The sequence below is a fragment of the Schistocerca americana genome, chromosome 3 (genome assembly GCF_021461395.2).
Source record: "Schistocerca americana isolate TAMUIC-IGC-003095 chromosome 3, iqSchAmer2.1, whole genome shotgun sequence".
In the NCBI taxonomy this organism is placed as follows: domain Eukaryota; kingdom Metazoa; phylum Arthropoda; class Insecta; order Orthoptera; family Acrididae; genus Schistocerca; species Schistocerca americana.
In genome coordinates, this window is record NC_060121.1 from 316,685,100 (window position 1) to 316,703,739 (window position 18,640).

The 18,640-nt window shown below is 43.3% G+C and overlaps 1 protein-coding gene across 1 annotated transcript in view; it reads right to left on the reverse strand.

Moving 5' to 3' along the window:
- LOC124605804 (serine-rich adhesin for platelets-like) overlaps positions 1–18,640 on the reverse strand; it is a 378,387-nt gene that overhangs the window by 350,476 nt on the left and 9,271 nt on the right. The gene's annotated exons all lie outside the window — the stretch shown is intronic.

The window sequence follows — 18,640 nt, forward strand, 5'->3', positions numbered from 1 at the left end:
TGAGAGGTGTTACACAGAACTGCTGAAGCGCTTAAGCAAATGTTTATTTGCAATATGGTTACGGAACTTAAGAACGTCCTGCAGAGACCTGTTAATGAACTGGTGATACTAACTGCTGCTTCGTAATTTATTTGTTCAAATGGTTCAAATGGCTCTGAGCACTATGGGACTTAACATCTGAGGTCATCAGTCCCCTAGACTTAGAACTACTTAAACCTAACTAACCTAAGGACATCACACACTTCCACACCCGAGGCAGGATTCGAACCTGTGACCGTAGCAGCAGCGCGGTTCCGGATTGAAGCGCCTAGAACCGCTCGTCCACAGCGCCCGGCATTTTATTTTTTCATTGACGTAATTTGTCATAAATAATGTATCTCTTTTTTCAAACAAACAGTTCAATTCATGAAATAAGAATAATCACCGAAAAGATTTAAAATAACTTATTTGTCCAGAAATGTGTCCGTTATACGGAACACACATTTTCATTTGGCTTGCCAGCAGCCATAAAAGGTTTAGCTGCTGATAGATTTCAGTTTAACAAGGGTCCTAAACGACTTATTGTTGGCCAGCACCTTATACTCCACTGATGAATTTCTTATTAGGACCGACAGATGTGTATATATTATTAATAACGTCAAATAATGTGAGCATTAAGTAAAATCTGTCTTCTGCACACCCTTAGTGCAGTAATATGATCAGGTGTTGTAAACTAATTTTTTTCTTTGATTATGCATGTCTACAACGTCTAAGAGTTATTTTATGGACCTCAGTGTATTTTACACTTACATGGTTTATGACAAGTTTGTTGGAAATGTGTTAAAGATTTTTTGGCTTATTCCATATCTATGAGGACCATATGACTTGGGAGCTGTGGAAAGGATATTACCATATCTTTTTTACTTCATAAATCTTTAGTGCATATTCTTGTTTTCTGACATTTCTACGACGTGGATGATCTCCTTACTATTGATCTATTGGAACGAAAAGTAGACCTGCAATCAATCTTGATCGTGACCGGGTCAAATACCGCACGAAATAAGCGTCAAAGGAAAGAACTAGAAAGAACGAAACTTGTCTACTTTGAAGGGGGAAACCACATGGCGCTATGGTTGGCCCGCTAGATGGCGCTGCCATTGGTCTAACGGATATCAACCGCGTTTTTTAAAATCGGAATCCTCATTTTTTTTATTACATATTCGTTGTAGTGCGTAAATAAATACGAATGTTTTAGTTGGACCACTTTTTTCGCTTTGTGATAGATGATGCTATAATAGTCACAAACATATAGCTCACAATTTTAGACGAACAGTTGGTAACAGGTAGGTTTTTTAAATTAAAATACAGAACGTAGCTACATTTGAACATTTTATTTCGGTTGTTCCGGTGTGATACATGTACCTTTGTGAACTTATCATTTCTGAGAACGCATGCTGTTACAGCGTGATTACCTGTAAATACCACATTAATGCAATAAATGCTCAAAATGATGTCCGTCAACCTCAATGCATTTGGCAATACGTGTAACGACATTCCTCTCAACAGCGAGTTGTTCGCCTTCCTTAATGTTCGCACATGCATTGACGATGCGCCGACGCATGTTGTCAGGCGTTGTTGGTGGATCACGATGGCAAATATCCTTCAACTTTCCTCACAGAAAGAAATCCGGGGACGTCAGATCTGGTGAACGTGCGGACCAGAACCGTTTGACCTATGGCAGCAGCATCTAGCGGGCCAACCATAGCGCCACCTGGTTTCCCCCGTCAAGCTAGACGAGTTTCGTTCTTTGTAGTTTTTTCGCTTGCTTCGACGACCAATCCATCTGTCATGAAATATGCTATTCAGTACTGCTTCAACGGCACGCGAGCTATGTGCCGGACATCCATCATGTTGGAAGTACATCGCCATTCTGTCATGCAGAGAAACGTCTTGTAGTAGCATCGGTAGAACATTACGTAGGAAATCAGTATACATTGCACCATTTAGATTGCCATCGATAAAATGGGGGCCAATTATCCTTCCTCCCATAATGCCGCACCATACATTAACCCGCTAAGGTCGCTGATGTTCCACTTGTCGCAGCAATCGTGGATTTTCCGTTGTCCAATAGTGCGTATTATGGCGGTTTACGTTACCGCTGTTGGTGAATGACGCTTCGTCGCTAAATAGAACGCGTGCAAAAAATCTGTCATCGCCCCGTAATTTCTCTTGAGCCCAGTGGCAAAACTGTACACGACGTTCAAAGTCGTCGCCATGCAATTCCTGGTGCACAGAAATATGGCACGGGTGCAATCGATGTTGCTGTAGCATTCTCAACACCGACGTTTTTGAGATTCCCGATTCTCGCGCAATTTGTCTGCAACTGATGTGCGGATTAGCCGCGACAGCAGCTAAAACACCTACTTGAGCACCATCATTTGCTGCAGGTCGCGGTTGACATTTCACATGTGGCTGAACACTTCCTGTTTCCTTAAATAACGTAACTATCCGGCGAACGGTCCGGACACTTGGATGATGTCGTCCAGGATACCGAGCAGCATACACAGCACATACCCGGTGGGCATATTGATCACAATAGCCATACGTCTACACGATATCGAGCTTTTCCGCAATTCGTAAACGGTCCATTTTAACACGTCCGCACTGGCGGAATGTTACGTGATACCACGTACTTATACGTTTGTGACTATTACAGCGCCATCTATCACAAATCGAAAAAAGTGGTCCAACTAAAACATTCATATTTCTTTAGGTACTACAAGAATATGTAATAAAAATGGGGGTTTCTGTTTAAAAAAAAACGCAGTTGATATCCGTTTGACCTATGGCAGCAGCATCTAGCGGGCCAACCATAGCGCCACCTGGTTTCCCCCTTCAGCTAGACGAGTTTCGTTCTTTGTAGTTTTTTCGTTTAATGCTTATTTCGTGAGATATTTGGCCAGGTCACTATCAATGGACCACCCTGTTTGTGTGTGTGTGTGTGTGTGTGTGTGTGATCATGGGTCCTTTCAGACAGACGCTCAACATGGGCTTGAAGTAGTGTGTAATTTTGTTGGTGTCTGTAAGAGAACTTGTTTTGATTCATCCGTGCTGCCTCTCTACCGTTTCCATCTGCTTGACCATGCGCAGACACAATCTCGGCTTGTTCGTGACATGAATATCGGACCATTCTGCTGTATGCAGTGCGCTGCGTCACTCACACGGGCTACAACACAAGGAACACACGGCACGTGGTCAGAGGAACATTCACTCGTGAGCGCCATCTAGTATGGCAACGATGCATTTCCGGACACATGTTCATAAGACCTTTTTTCCTCCATTTCCAGTCAGGAATCCGTCCCTCAGGAACACTCATCTTCAATAATTTGCCAGCAAACACAAAAAATTTAGTTACAAACAAAGATCAGTTTACAAAAAGCCAGAAAGACTTACTAGTGGCCAACTCCTTCTACTCCATTGACGAATTTTTTAACAGAAACAAATGATGTATTGTATATGTTCATACTATTAGTATTGTTATTTCAGCTTTAAAAAAAATTGACATGTTCCACATCCACGAGGATCTTCTCAGCACGGATCTATGGAACGAAAAACTAATCTAATCTAATCCCTGCACTTTGGTGGTTTTATTAAGGTTCCTGCTGACATGCTCCAAATCACAACGTTTGTCGTGAATACGACCGACGCAATAAGTAACTAACTAACTAGTTTATGGTTGCTCGTACTTCATATTAGCAGATATTACGCCACTCACATTGTTTTAAACCCAAACCTCTCGATATGATCGTATGAACTGAGGCCCTCACCAGCCGCTTGTTGACGGTGATCCGTTTCCACCGAATTTCGAAAACTACAGGGAGGCCAAAATAAAAGTGGTCCCATGTTTTATACACAACACACAGACAGTTCACTCGTTTACTGTAAATACAGAATACAGAGCAGAAAATTATCATTATGAAACACCGTACTGAGCACCCAATAAGTCAATAGTTCACAGGAGGTGATACAGAACTCAGCACTCCTCAGCATGTTTCTGGAAACTTTTGCTAATTCATTTGATTTGATTTCCGCATTCGCATTGGAAATATTTGTTTTTTTCTTCGACGGTATGCCGGTTGTTACTGTAGACCTTACCCTTTACGTTACCCCACAAATAAAAGTAACACGTAGGCAGATCTTTTATATGTTCGCATATGTAACAGCTTCATCATGTTCTGATAAGACATTCGTTTGATGTTTAGTTGGGGGGATAGACATCTAGTTCATTTCCGTGGACTTCTTTCCATAGTCTCGTGAGTACATTCAACATTATCAGGCGAGTAAACTTCCTTTACGCGGCTACGTTTGGCGTTAGTGACTGAACTTGTTGCTCTAAATTTAGTGATCAGTTTCTGCACAGCACTTTCTGCAGAAGCAGCTGTCCCTGGATATTTTATCGTGAACCTTTCATTTAATGTTTTAAACGATTTATAGCCAGAAAAATTTTCAACCATAAACACTCTTCGTTCGATTTAAAAAGGCACCTGCAGAACTTTATTCACAACAAGCTTCAAACTGAATACTGACAATGCAGCACTGATCATTAAAGCGCCGCGTGACCCAGCTCGAACGCCGCCCTAGCATTAAGAAATAACAACAGTCAGATAGCTTCAAGTTTCACGTTCAATATAACATAGGGCCTCTTTTATCCTGCCAGTCCGTGTAACTTACATATTAAATGGAACGGTCACGAACCCTTTTAGAGTAGAGAAACATGTTATTTTTAGAAACCATAATCAAATTATGACACTGTGTTCATCTGATGTTTTTTAATTCCTCGTATCGTAAGAATAAAACGGGATGCTGAAAGCTTCAACTGCAGCACAAGGTGAAATTCCGCATTTCGCAGCTTCCTGTCTGAATGGGGCACAGGCAGGCCATAAAGTGGCTTTCCTCCTTTTTCACGTACCGGGCTGTAATACGATTGCTGCAATGCCCCGAATTGGCGTAGAGTCACTTATAAATTAGCCCTAGTTTCAACTCCTTGAAATGTATTTACGGTCCAACTGAGAAGTGTAATAATTAGTAATGATGTATACATAATAGATCGTGCGACAAACTTCACCTTTTGTTACTATTTTTAACGATCAAAAAGAACAAGTGGATAAAACACTGGAGTCTCATTCGGGAGAAGTGGGGCTGAAAGCCCCGTCCCTTCGTCGAGAGATTTCCGTTCGTTTACTTAAAAAACGTAAGCGAATGATAGGATAGTTCCTATGAAAAGGCTATGAGCGATTTTATATCTCATCCATGTTTTATATGAGCCTATTCTTTGTTTCTGATTACCTCGTCGTCGACAGTATTAATCAATAAGGAACACCTTTATTTTCCCTTTTAGCAACTAATATCGCGTGGTCACGGCTGAAACGACAGTTCTCTCTGTAGTTAACAGCATCCTAAGATCGGTTTTTTAACAGGAATTTAACAGTTCTTCTTATGCTTCAGAAATTCATTAATGACCTGTTTATTGAATACTACCATAATGAAACAATATACAGCGACAGCAGTTCTGTCTGCTAAGCTACAATGTAATTTAAGGAATACACATCTATCCAAATTATTCTGTCAAGGAGGAAGAGATAATACAACGCTTAAAGGATTTGAATTATATTATGAAATTCTTCGTTGGATTCCAATACAAATGGTATAAGCAAAAGAAAAAAATCCATAAACTGCAAGAATATTTATAGCCGAAGACCATAAGGTCCATAAGGTCCCGAGTTCGAGTCTCGGTCGGGCACACAGTTTTAATCTGCCAGGAAGTTTCATATCAGCGCACACTCCGCTGCAGAGTGAAAATCTCGTTCTGGAAACATCCCCCAGGCTGTGGCTAAGCCATGTCTCCGCAATATCCTTTCTTTCAGGAGTGCTAGTTCTGCAGGGTTCGCAGGAGAGCTTCTGTAAAGTTTGGAAAGTAGGAGACGAGGTACTGGCAGAAGTAAAGCTGTGACGATGGGGTGTGAGTTGTGCTTGGGTAGCTCAGTTGGTAGAGCACTTAACCGCGAAAGTCAAAGGTCCTGAGTTGGAGTCTCGGCCCGGCACACAGTTTTAATCTGCCAGGGAGTTTCATAATACGTTGATGATAAAGACATACTAATCATAAATTTTCATTTGTCGAACGTCTACAACTGTTCTGCAACATTTTAATGGTAAACAAAACCTCCACAGTTGTAAAATATTTTTTTATGGACCGAAATATTGCACAACAGAAGTCGCTATATACTATCACGATTTCGGGGTCTTCGAACCATCATCAGGTGTATCTGAAATCTAGCAGTAGCAGGACATCACGTCCATCCCAAATTGTGGATGACGGTCCACCTATTGTAGATGTTTGCCTACTAGTTGTTTGGGCATGGACATGACGTCCTACTACTGCTAGATTTCAGATATATCTGACGACGGGGCCAAGACACCGAAACAGTGGTATTGTACTACGACTTCTTCGTGCAAGATTTTGATCAATAAAAAATATATTTCGTAAGTGTTGCGGATTGGTATACCATGAAATATACTGATTAATCGAAAATCATCACAATTTTTATCGCACAGAATCAGTCTTCACGGTTAACAACAGAAAAATTACTCCATATGGTTTCTTGGAGATTCACAATTAAATGCTATCAGATTAAGCTGCACTCTGTAGGAATCAACATGGATTCCGGAAACAGCGATCGTGTGAGACCCAACTCGCATTATTTATTCATGAGACCCAGAAAATATTAGATACAGGCTCCCAGGTAGATGCCATTTTCCTTGACTTCCGGAAGGCGTTGGGTACAGTTCCGCACTGTCGCCTGATAAACAAAGTAAGAGCCTACGGAATATCAGACCAGCTGTGTGGCTGGATTGAAGAGTTTTTACCAAACATAACACAGCATGTTGTTCTCAATGGAGAGACGTCTACAGACGTTAAAGTGACCTCTGGCGTGCCACAGGGAAGTGTTATGGGACCATTGCTTTTCACAATATATATGAATGACCTAGTAGATAGTGTCGGAAGTTCCATGCGGCTTTTCGCGGATGATGCTGTAGTATACAGAGAAGTTGCAGCATTAGAAAATTGCAGTGAAATGCAGGAAGATCTGCAGCGGATAGGCACTTGGTGCAGGGAGTGGCAACTGACCCTTAACATAGACAAATGTAATGTACTGCGAATACATAGAAAGAAGGATCCTTTATTGTATGTTTATATGATAGCGGAACAAACACTGGTAGCAGTTACTTCTGTAAAATATCTGGGAGTATGCGTGCAGAACGATTTGACGTGTAATGATCATATAAAATTAATTTTTGGTAAGGCGGGTGTCAGGTTGAGATTCATTGGGAGAGTGCTTAGAAAATGTAGTCCATCAACAAAGGAGGTGGCTTACAAAACACTCGTTCGACCTATACTTGAGTATTGCTCATCAGTGTGGGATACGTACCAGGTCGGTTTGACAGAGGAGATAGAGAAGATCCAAAGAAGAGCGTCGCGTTTCGTCACAGCGTTATTTTGTAAGCGTGATAGCGTTACGGAGATGTTTAGCAAACTCAAGTGGCAGACTGCAAGAGAGACGCTCTGTATCGCGGTGTAGCTTGCTGTCCAGGTTTCGGAAGGGTGCGTTTCTGGATGAGGTATCGAATATATTGCTTCCCCCTACTTATACCTCCCGACGAGATCACAAATGTAAAATTAGAGAGGTTCGAGCGCGCACGGAGGCTTTCCGGCAGTCGTTCTTCCCGCGAACCATATGCGACTGGAACAGTAAAGGGAGGTAATGACAGTGGCACGTTAAGTGCCCTCCGCCACACACCGTCGGGTGGCTCGCGGAGTATAAACGTAGATGTAGATCGTATGCGAACGACAAATATAGCTGCGGAGAGGTTATTCCACATCAGACTTCTACAAAAAAAAAAAAATTACACGGCCGAAATTAAAATGACCTAAGGTTTTCTCACACGAGATATGCAACTGCACGCGCTACACTGCGCCAGAGAAGAGTGTGGTGTACCAGAAGAGCAGGTAAACATCTAATTTTCGCCAGACGCTTAGCGTGTAGCAGCGCTCGTAAGAACGAGTGAACGTCTGGCCTGTGCCATGCCGTGGCAGTGCACCGGCAGGTCGTTTCCTTGACAATGACAATGGCGTGGGCTCAGCAACGCTTACATGCAGTGTGGCAGCCCTTGGAAAATGAGTGTGTGTCGTGACTTGTTTCAAAAGCCACGCCATTCTGCCGGCCACGCTCGCTCATCACCAGGTTCAACTGCTGTTTGTAAACAGCTTCTTACTGCTGTGCCGAATACAGGGCTCACCGAATAATCAGCACAGGCTATGTGTGTGACTGAAAGGCCTGTTGTGCTTTTTGGAGGTAAGTGAGCTATTCTACGAAAAAGACCTCTTTATTCTTTAGTAGTTTTTCTTCGAAGGGAAGAACAATGTCCACTGTGCAAACTCACAATTAAGGTTTCATTTTTAATTTGCCCTGAATGCATGAATGGCTCCATTTGTTCTACTTTACGATCTTGCACGGCCGAGCGAACAATATGTCTGCCCTCTCGGGCGCTAGTCGCTTGGGGCCGTTGAAGTCCTACATGGCGTTGAGTATGGTGCTTCTGAACCAATCGATTCTCTACTGGTTAACAATCATGGGATCCCAACCAATTGTGGTAGCACCATTATGGACCGATAAATTACGGTTTCGATAGTCCACCTTCCTGTCGCTGTCGAATTCCGACATTTACTGGAGGGCGTTACTCCTTACACGAGGCAAAGCACGAAATTCTTATCAACAAGTAACATTCAAATGCGATTTCTCAATGAGAAACCCGCTACGTAATCTTTCCTTATACACAGAATGTATGTATGGCGCCATTCCTAGCTCCTTTCTGCGGTTGCATAGACAAGTATGAAGGAAACATCGTGCCAATTTCAGTTCTGATCCACGCCGCCTTCGTGGCGTTGCCATTTTTAGTGGTGAGGGGTGTATACGGAACCAAAATGGCTCTGACCACTATGGGACTTAACATCTCAGGTCGTCAGTCCCCTAGAACTTAGAACTACTTAAATCTAACTAACCTAAGGATATCACACGCATCCATGCCCGAGGCAGTATTCGAACCTGCGACCGTAGCGGTCGCGTGGTTCCAGACTGAAGCGTCTAGAACCGCTCGGCCACCAGCGACCGGCCATACGGAAGCATCTAGGCTTCCCTCTTCAGCTGTTGTGGTCTTCAGTCCTAGGACTGAATGATGCCTCTGTCCACACTACTCTATCCCGTGAAAGCCTCTTCATCTCTGTTTAGCTACTGCGGCCTACATCCACTTGAAGCATTATTCACCAGTTAGTTTTGAAACTCTTGCGCTATCCCTAGTTGCAGACAAAATTACTGGACATCAGGTCCACTAGTTATGCAAAAACTGTTTTCCATATAAACCCAAAAATGTTTCAGCACCTTTGTGCCATCGTCAGTAAGTGCTCTTCATTCAGTTCTTAATTTTTCCTACGTCGTTGGGTTATGTAGGACCCATTGTACAATGCTGCATATTGGTAGCTTCTCATAGTTTCGGAATATCTGTTTTCTTCTGTTGTAGAGGTGCACCCACAAATCCATGTTCTTTCAGGACCTCACTCACAAGGGACTGGCTTTAGTGAAAAACTGTTAACTGTTCACTGCGAGTGAAGTTCCGCAAAACATGTGTTGTATACGTACGTCCATATCAACAACATATGAGAACGGACACTACAAATCTAACGCTGAGAAGCTACCAATCTACAGTAACGTACAGAGGGTCCCACGTAACCCAACAATGTAGAAAAAATTCAGAACTGAATAAAAAGCATCCACTGACGCAGGCAGAAATGTGCTGAACGTATTTGGGTTTACATAAAAAAGTTGTTTGCATAATAGGTGGACCTGAAATCCATTCATCTGTTTGAATCTTATTACTGTGTGTATCACTTGGTCTACATCTACAAACCCGCTCCCCTCAAACTTCCCTCCATTAGCAAATTAAAGTTTCCGTCATGCCTCGGAATGTGTCATGTCATCCGATCCAATCTTTTAGTCAAGCTGTGTCATAAATTTCTTTCTTGTTCACGTCAATTTAGTACTTCCTCATTAGTTATTCAACCTATCCATCAAATCCTTAGCATTCTTCTGTAGCGTCACACTTCAGAAGATTCTATTCTTGTCTGAATTGGAAGATAGATCGTGTTTCACTTCCGTTTAAAGCTACAATGGAGACAAATATCTTCAGAAAAGAATTCCTAATATTTAAATTTATTTTATATGTTCATAATTTCTTTTTTTCCAGAAAATTTTTGCTTGCTATAGCCAGTCTCCATTTTATATCATCTCTAATTCACCCTTTGTCAGTTATTTTGCTGTCCATATAGCAAAATTCATCAACTACTTTCCATGTGCCACGCGGGGTAGTCGTGCGGTATGCGGCGTCTTGTCACAGTTCGCGCGGCTCCTCCCGTCGGAGGTTCGAGTCCTCCCTCGGGCATGGGTGTGTGTGTTCTTCTTAGCGTAAGTTAGTTTAAGCAGTGCGTAAATCTAGGGATCGATGACCTCAGCACATATTTCCACATATTTCCAAATTTTTCCTTTTCATGTCTCATTTCCTAATCTAATTCCCTCAGCATAGTCTGATTTGATTGCACTTCATTACCTTTTCTAATTACCCCTTGATTTGTTTTACTGCTTACTCAATATGCAGTTCGAATAAAATTGGAGAATGGTTACAAGTCTGTTTCATTTCCTTCTCAACCACTGCTTTTCTTTCGTGTCCTTCGACTCTTATAGCTGCAGTCTGTTTTCTTCACAAGTTGTAAATAACCTTTCGCTCCGTGTATTATATCTCTGCTACCATCAAAATTTCGAAGTATGATTTCCAGTCAACATTGCCAAAAGCTTTCTCTAACTCTTATAAACCTAAGTTTGCTTTTCTTTAATCTATCTTCATGTCTCATTTCCTAATCTAATTCCCTCGGCACAGTCTGATTTGATCGCACTTCATTCCATTATCCCTATTTTATTTTCTTTCATGTTCATCTTATAACCTCCTTGAAAACATTATCCACCCCGTTCAATTACTCTTTCAAGTCCCTTGTTGTCTCTGCAGTGTCATTGGAAAAGGTCAAAATTTTTATTTCTTCTCCCTCAACTTTAATTCTCTTTTCAAATTCCTCCTTTATTTGGTTTACTGCTTTCTCAATATGCAGATCGAATAAAACTGGAGAATGGCTACAATCCTGTTTCACTGCCTTCTCAACTACTGCTTTCCTTTCGTGTTCTTCGACTCTTATAGCTGCAGTCTGTTTTCTTCACAAGTTGTAAATAAACTTTCGCTCCGTGTATTATATCCCTGCTACCATCAAAATTTCGAAGCATGATTTCCAGTCAATATTGCCAAAAGCTTCCTCTAACTGTTATAAACCTAGGTTTGCTTTTCTTTAATCTATCTTCTACGATAAGATTAAAGAAAAACACAGAAAACATAAATCAGATTGTCTGAACTCAGTTCCTCCTGGATACGAGGCTGACCGTCATATATCTCGATCAGAGACGCCCATTTTGGTATGCAGTGCAGCAAGTCAGTGACAACGGCAACGATGTTGGACCTCTTCCTGGAAACGGGCGTGGTAGTGGGTGCGGCGAAGAAGTCACAAGGCAGTCCCGCTCGTTCTATGGAGGTCGCAACAGCTGCGGCATCCCCAATTCAGTACACCCACCCACGATACGCGTGACGCATCGACAACACTCGTCGCTCAGTAAAGTTTTCAAGTCTTGCTATCAAGTTAGTTCGTCTATGTGCCTGATGATGCGACCCGGAAGTCATTCCTGGCTCTTTCTGAGCTCAACGTCTCACTCATTATGGAGGGATGTTGACTCAAAATTCAAATGGTTCTGAGCACTATGGGGCTTAACTTCTGAGGTCATCAGTCCCCTAGAACTTAGAACTACTTAAACCTAACTAACCTAAGGACATCACACACATCCATGCCCGAGGCAGGATTCGAACCTGCGACCGTAGCGGTCGCGCGGTTCCAGACTGTAGCGCCTAGAACCGCTCGGCCACTCCGGCTGGCGGATGCTGACTCAGTTTTTCAGGATAGCTAATGGGAAGTTGCAGAAAGAAAATGGCCCAGAGATCACCAATATGTGTATGTGTAGTGAATGAAGTATTATGAAACAATGTGTGTATAGTGTGTGCAGTGACTGATAGTGAGATATGAGTGAACAATGTGGCACTACATTATTTAATAAGTTATTTGTAAAAAAAGTATTGTATACCAGGAGTAAATCTAATAATTGTCCTAGCTAGAAGTCTGTATATATACAGGGTGTTACAAAATGGTACGGCCAAACTTTCAGGAAACATTCCTCACACACAAATAAAGAAAAGATGTTACGTGGACATGTGTCCGGAAACGCTTAATTTCCATGTCAGAGCTCATTTTAGTTTCTTCCACGTACGGTCAAAGGAGCACGTTATCATGATTTCATACGGGATACTCTAACTGTGCTGCTAGAACACGTGCCTTTACAAGTACGACACAGCATGTGGTTCATGCACGATGGAGCTCCTGCACATTTCAGTCGAAGTGTTCGTACGCTTCTCAACAACAGATTCGGTGACCGATGGATTGGTAGAGCCGGACCAATTCCATGGCCTCCACGCTCTCCTGACCTCAACTCTCTTGACTTTCATTTATGGGGGCATTTGAAAGCTCTTGTCTACGCAACCCCGGTACCAAATGTAGAGACTCTTCGTGCTCGTATTGTGGACGGCTGTGATACAATACTCTATTCTCCAGGGCTGCATCAGCGCATCAGGGATTCCATGCGACGGAGGGTGGATGCATATATCCTCGCTAACGGAGGACATTTTGAACATTTCCTGTAACAAAGTGTTTGAAGTCACGCTGGTACGTTCTGTTGCTGTGTGTTTCCATTCCATGATTAATGTGATTTGAAGAGAAGTAATAAAATGAGCTCTAACATGGAAAGTAAGCGTTTCCGGACACATGTCCACATAACATATTTTCTTTCTTTGTGTGTGAGGAATGTTTCCTGAAAGTTTGGCCGTACCTTTTAGTAACACCCTGTATATGTGTATACGAAGTAGCTTATTTTAAATTGATCTAAATTTGTAAATACTTTGACATGTCCTATATCCTTGTAAAAAGAGATCTATGGATGAATAAAGCTACTACTACTTCTACTACTACTACTACTACTACTACTACCCCTGTTAAGTCTTCACAGGCAGTGGAAAGACATTTGACACTTGCACACGTTTGACACGTTAAAAAAAATCACACTTTGCTGCAACGGAAATGCAGTACTACGAGATTAGTAATGACTAACACGACACGCCACCCACTCATGAGAGCGTGAAAATGCCAGTACCACACACCACTTCATTAGAAGCACCGGAAAGCCCTCACTACGGTGCTTTGGTAATACTCGTTTTAACCCTAAATATTAGTAATACTTAAAGGGAGAGGGAGAATGGGGGTGGGGGGAGGGGGGGAGGGAGGAGAGTCATTTGATTAGGCTGACTCTTCTTGGTTTATACAGGACGTCCCAGGAGGAATGGTCAGCATTCAGGGTGCGACAGGAAGCCCTTATGAAGCAAAAAAACTCCAAATGCGCATATGCCCTATTCAGAATGGTTTCCGAGACAGGAGCTCTTCCTGCAGGGCTCCTTCTTTAACGCTATTTCTTAAGTATCGCAGATAAGCATATTACTCTATTCTATGGCACATATACGAGGGTTGTCCAGAAAGTAAGTTCCGATCGGTCGGAAAATGGAAACCACAGTGAAAACCAGAAACCTTTTATTTGCAACAGTTAGGTACACCTTCCACCTACTTCTCTACATAGTCGCCGCACCAACTTCGAGTTTTGTCATAGTGCTGTATCAACTTTCCAATATCGTCGTCATAGAAAGCAGCCGCCTGTGCTTTCGGCCAGTTATCAGCACTGATCTGCAGCTCGTTGTCTGAAGAAAAATTTTGTCTTCATAGCCAGCGGTTCTTCTGAGCAGAGATGAGACTCAGGAGGATACAATTACGGACTGTATTGTGGGTGATCAAACACTTCTTATCGGAGAGTCTTCATTGCCCCTGCAGTGTGCGGCCGAGAACTGAGATGAAGAAGGAACTGCTCGACAGTTGTGTTATGTGGGCTGCATGACACAGGCGAAATCTCTAACCAGTCCCTCGTACTTGGCGGGAGACGCTATTCCCTACTCTTCTTTACGTGCTCACTGTTCACTCAAAACTGAAAAGAGCGACGCGACACGGTCGACGGGCATACTAGAGGCACTGCCCAACACATCTGTGCAAAGCTTCACCGAATTTTCTCAGTGGTTTCCATTTCGCGACCGATCGGAACTTACTTTCTGGACAACCCTCGTATATCAAAGTATGTTGCAGAGGCGGCGAGACTCACAGAGATGCCCGGAGGTGCCTCTCACGGAGAGCATCCCAGGATGCATTTGTTTCGTTTAGTGGCACGCATGTATGTCTCTTACCCATCCAAACTCTTTGACGTTTTATTATGACCCAATCTACATTGTTGTTTTAAACCTCTTTGTTCGGGATGTCATTCTGGCATTAAACAAGCCCGTTGAACGCATAGTTGTCGATGGTGTGTTGTGAGTGAAGTACTGCGAGGGACTGAGGGTCAGAGAGAAGTATCGGTTAACTGTTTTTGTACACTCTCTGCTAAAATGCTACGAAACGTGAGGTACAGTGATGTGACGTTTGTTATGGTTTGCTAGGAAACTTTTAGCAAAAAGAGACTGTACACGTGCTCCAGTAATGGTCAAGATTGAAGAATACCTACACAATGCAGTTTCAGCTGCTTTGTAACGTAAACTTTGGGCAATGGATACGAACTATCACTATGCCGGCCGCCGGCCGGGGTGGTCGAGCGGTTGTAGGCGCTACAGTTTGGAACCGCGCGACTGATACGGTCGCAGGTTTGAATCCTGCCTCGGGCATGGATGTGTGTGATGTCCTTAGGTTAGTTAGGTTTAAGTAGTTCTAAGTTCTAGGGGACTGATGACCTCAGAAGTTAAGTCGCATAGTGCTCAGAGCCATTTGAACCATTTGAACTATGCCGACCGCGTGGGTTGGCCGCGCGGTTTGACGCGCCACGTCACGGACTGCGCTGCCCCTCCCGCCGGAGGTTCGAGTCCTCCCTCGGACATGGGTGTGTGTGTTTTTCTTAGCGTAAGTTAGGTTAAGTCTGTTTAAGTAGTGTGTAAGACTAGGGACCGATGACCTCAGCAGTTCGGTTCCTTAGGAATTCACACACATTTCATTTTCAGCATTATGCCGGGTGTTTTGACACTCAGATTTGGCAGACACAGCGACTCGGGAGAAACAGCTAAAAATGAAAAGCACGTACTTTTGCGCACAAAAGTCCCAGTATGGTGGTGGCAGGAAGATGGTGTGATCGAGATTGCACTGGCGGATGTACGGAGTTGCGCGCTACTGAAACGCTCACTGGTACATGAAAGAGACTTTTTGTTATGACTGAAGTTAGTTACATGGAGGACTGTTCCCTTTATATGGTTTAGTGTTCGGATCGGCATATAGCTTAGTTTGTGGAAGCTATGATACAAGATGAGGCTATCGCTCGAATGCTGTACCCAACGTTTCCTGTTGATTTCATCCTATGGAGCATATCTGGGATTCGCTTAGAATAAGTATTCCAGCTAGGTTCCTACCTTCCACAAATTAAGACTGCTCATTTGAGTGGTTGACGTATAGCCCTTCAACTACTACACCATGTTATTGCGGTCTTCTGTCCGGAGATAGGTTTGATGCAGCTGTCCACGCTACTCTATCCTGTACAAGGCTCTTCATCCGTGAATGACTTCTGCAAAATGGATCCGTTTGAACCTGCTTACTGTATTTTTGTCCAGGTCTACATCTACAATTTTTATTCTTCCCCTCCCCGTCCCAGTTCTCTCCATGACTATTCCTTGATGCCTCAGGCAGATACTCTCTCTGAATGCTCGACATGAAAATGTGAAGCAGTTTTGCCCGCAACATCGATCACACATCGTATTAGGAAACTAACTGTGTTGCCTGTATTTCTCAGTTGTCCCACAGATGCAAAATCCTCTCGTGTCTTGAATATATAGAATAGAATTTCAGATATCGTACATTATAAGATATAAAAGGTATTATAAGGTATAAAACATCGAAGTCATTAGAAACGATTAGAAACGGGGCACTAATGCCACTGGACAGTTGGAGGAAGGGACACCGGCAGTGTTTTGTTGGGGAAATCATAAAAGCATTTGTTTTTAGTGTAACTGCAGAAAACCTAAGATCGAGATAGCTCGATTGCGATTCAAGCGCCGCTCCTCCGAAAAACAAATTCCAACTGTGTTAACCTTTGTGTCAGCTAGTTCGGTCGACCTTACAGATCACTGTACGGTTGGACCGCATGGGCGAAGCTTACCGGTAGTAACTGAGTGTGTTGAGCTCAGTAACATAGCAGCTCCTGAAGCTCCCCTGCAATATCAAATTCGAAGAGGGGCGTTCAGGCCTGAGTTAGCGGCTACAGAGATTTTAAAACCTAGTCTCGTAACTGAATAACGAGTGGTTTGAATCTCCATCCTCTTCCGCATTCTTTTAATGAGCATTAGAATGAATGGAAACCTTGTCTACACCCATTTTTTTCTGATCAGTGTTTGTAAAGAGCTAGACTTCCGTAATTCTATTCGTCTGTATGGGTTGCAGACATTTCTGGTGTGCGAACCGTGCTCAAGTGAGAATCGCTCGAGGAGCAGCAACACTTGTCTTACGATGAGGAGGAAGAGATTATTGCTTAACGTCCCGTCGACAACGAGATAGTTAGAGACGGAGCAAAAGCTCGGATCAGGGAAGGATGGGGAAGGGAATCGGCCGTGTACTTTCAAAGCCACCGTCTCAGCATTTGCATGAAGCGATCTAGGGAAACCACGGAAAACCTAAATCAGCATGGCCGGACGCGGGTTTGAACCGCCGTCCTCCCGAATGTGAGTCCAGTGTGCTAACCATTGCCTTGGGGGGTTTTACTGAGAGGCACATCAGTGGCTTTGATAGCTAATACTTCTCCCTCACTGGTACATATTTTCTTCTGCATTTAGAGGACAGCACAAGGAGAACCTGATAATAGGGTATCTGGGAGGAAAGTGCGTGTGTAGCTATCATATTCAATGAAGATGAAATCGCACCCACTGCCATTCACTGACTACGGAGAATTTATGGGGACCACATTAGCGTTCTGACGCCCTTGCTGCTAGATTTCAGAACCAACGAAATTTATTTTTCGTTAATCGTTTGACTACGAGCGAAGTCAAAGACAGAGGGGCAACTGGTTCTAGGAAACAAAACTACGTGACCACTACTGGAACTGCGAGCTACGACGAAGCCTTTGCGTACATAGTGCATTGTGCTACCGGTGTTATTGCGCACCGAACATCAGCAGGTTACATTAGTTTTAGAACAAGACCTGCACGTCACAATGTCTTCCGAAACTGAGAAACCAATTTTCCGTTGCCAGTCGGTTAACATATAAGAGCGATGATCTGCCAGACAACCTGATTACCGTGGTTACAAAATTCGGCCTCTAATGAACTCCGTTAGCAGAAAAGAGATGGACATAGATGTTTATCTTTACGATGTCTACCTCCTTACAGTATTAAAGAATAGTGCGACACAGAGTCGTGAGGAAATAAGTTGTCAACTTGAGGAAGGAAATTCACTCCCCATTTAAGACAGAATTAACAGAAGTAATAGACAATATTCAATGAGGAGTGTCGCCGTTTTGTGGCGGGATCATTTTGCCCACGCGAGGGCGTTACGAAGAAACTAAACAAACTCCATTGGCACAGACGCTACAAAGAGCTGCGCTGTGCATAACGGAGAAATTCAGAGAGAGTACGTTCCGGAAAGTGTCTGACAACATATTACGGCCGTCTGCATACGTCTCACGAAATGTGTGGTGTCACCGCCAGACACCACACTTGCTAGATGGTAGTTTTAAATCGGCCGCGGTCCATTAGTACATGTCGGACCCGCGTGTCGCCACTGTGTGATCGCAGACCGAGCGCCACCACAAGGCAGGTCTCGAGATACGGAATAGCACTCGCCCCAGTTGTACGGACGACGTAGCTAGCGACTATACTGACGAAGCCTCGCTCCTTTGCCGAGCCGATAGTTAGAATAGCCTTCAGCTAAGTCAATGGCTACGACCTAGCAAGGCGCCATTAGTAACATTGCATGTATCTAAAAAGTCTCACTTGTATCGCCACAATCTCCAGATGTACCAAAAGGATGGATTAAAGTTAAGTATTCCAGAAGCTACGTACTTTTCTTTATAGCATTCATTACGTATCCTGTTTCAGACCTCACGCCATCCGGCGTGAACTTATAGCGCGTGCCTTTCGGCTTCCTCGCATTGTGTCTAGGCTGTCTTGCCTAGACACAACAAAATGAACACAAGGAGCAAATTGGAGAAGTTAGAGCTAATGTAGTGGTTTACCGATAACTACTCTTCACACGCGACACGTTAACGGAGGGGGATCAGTTAGTTGTACAGGA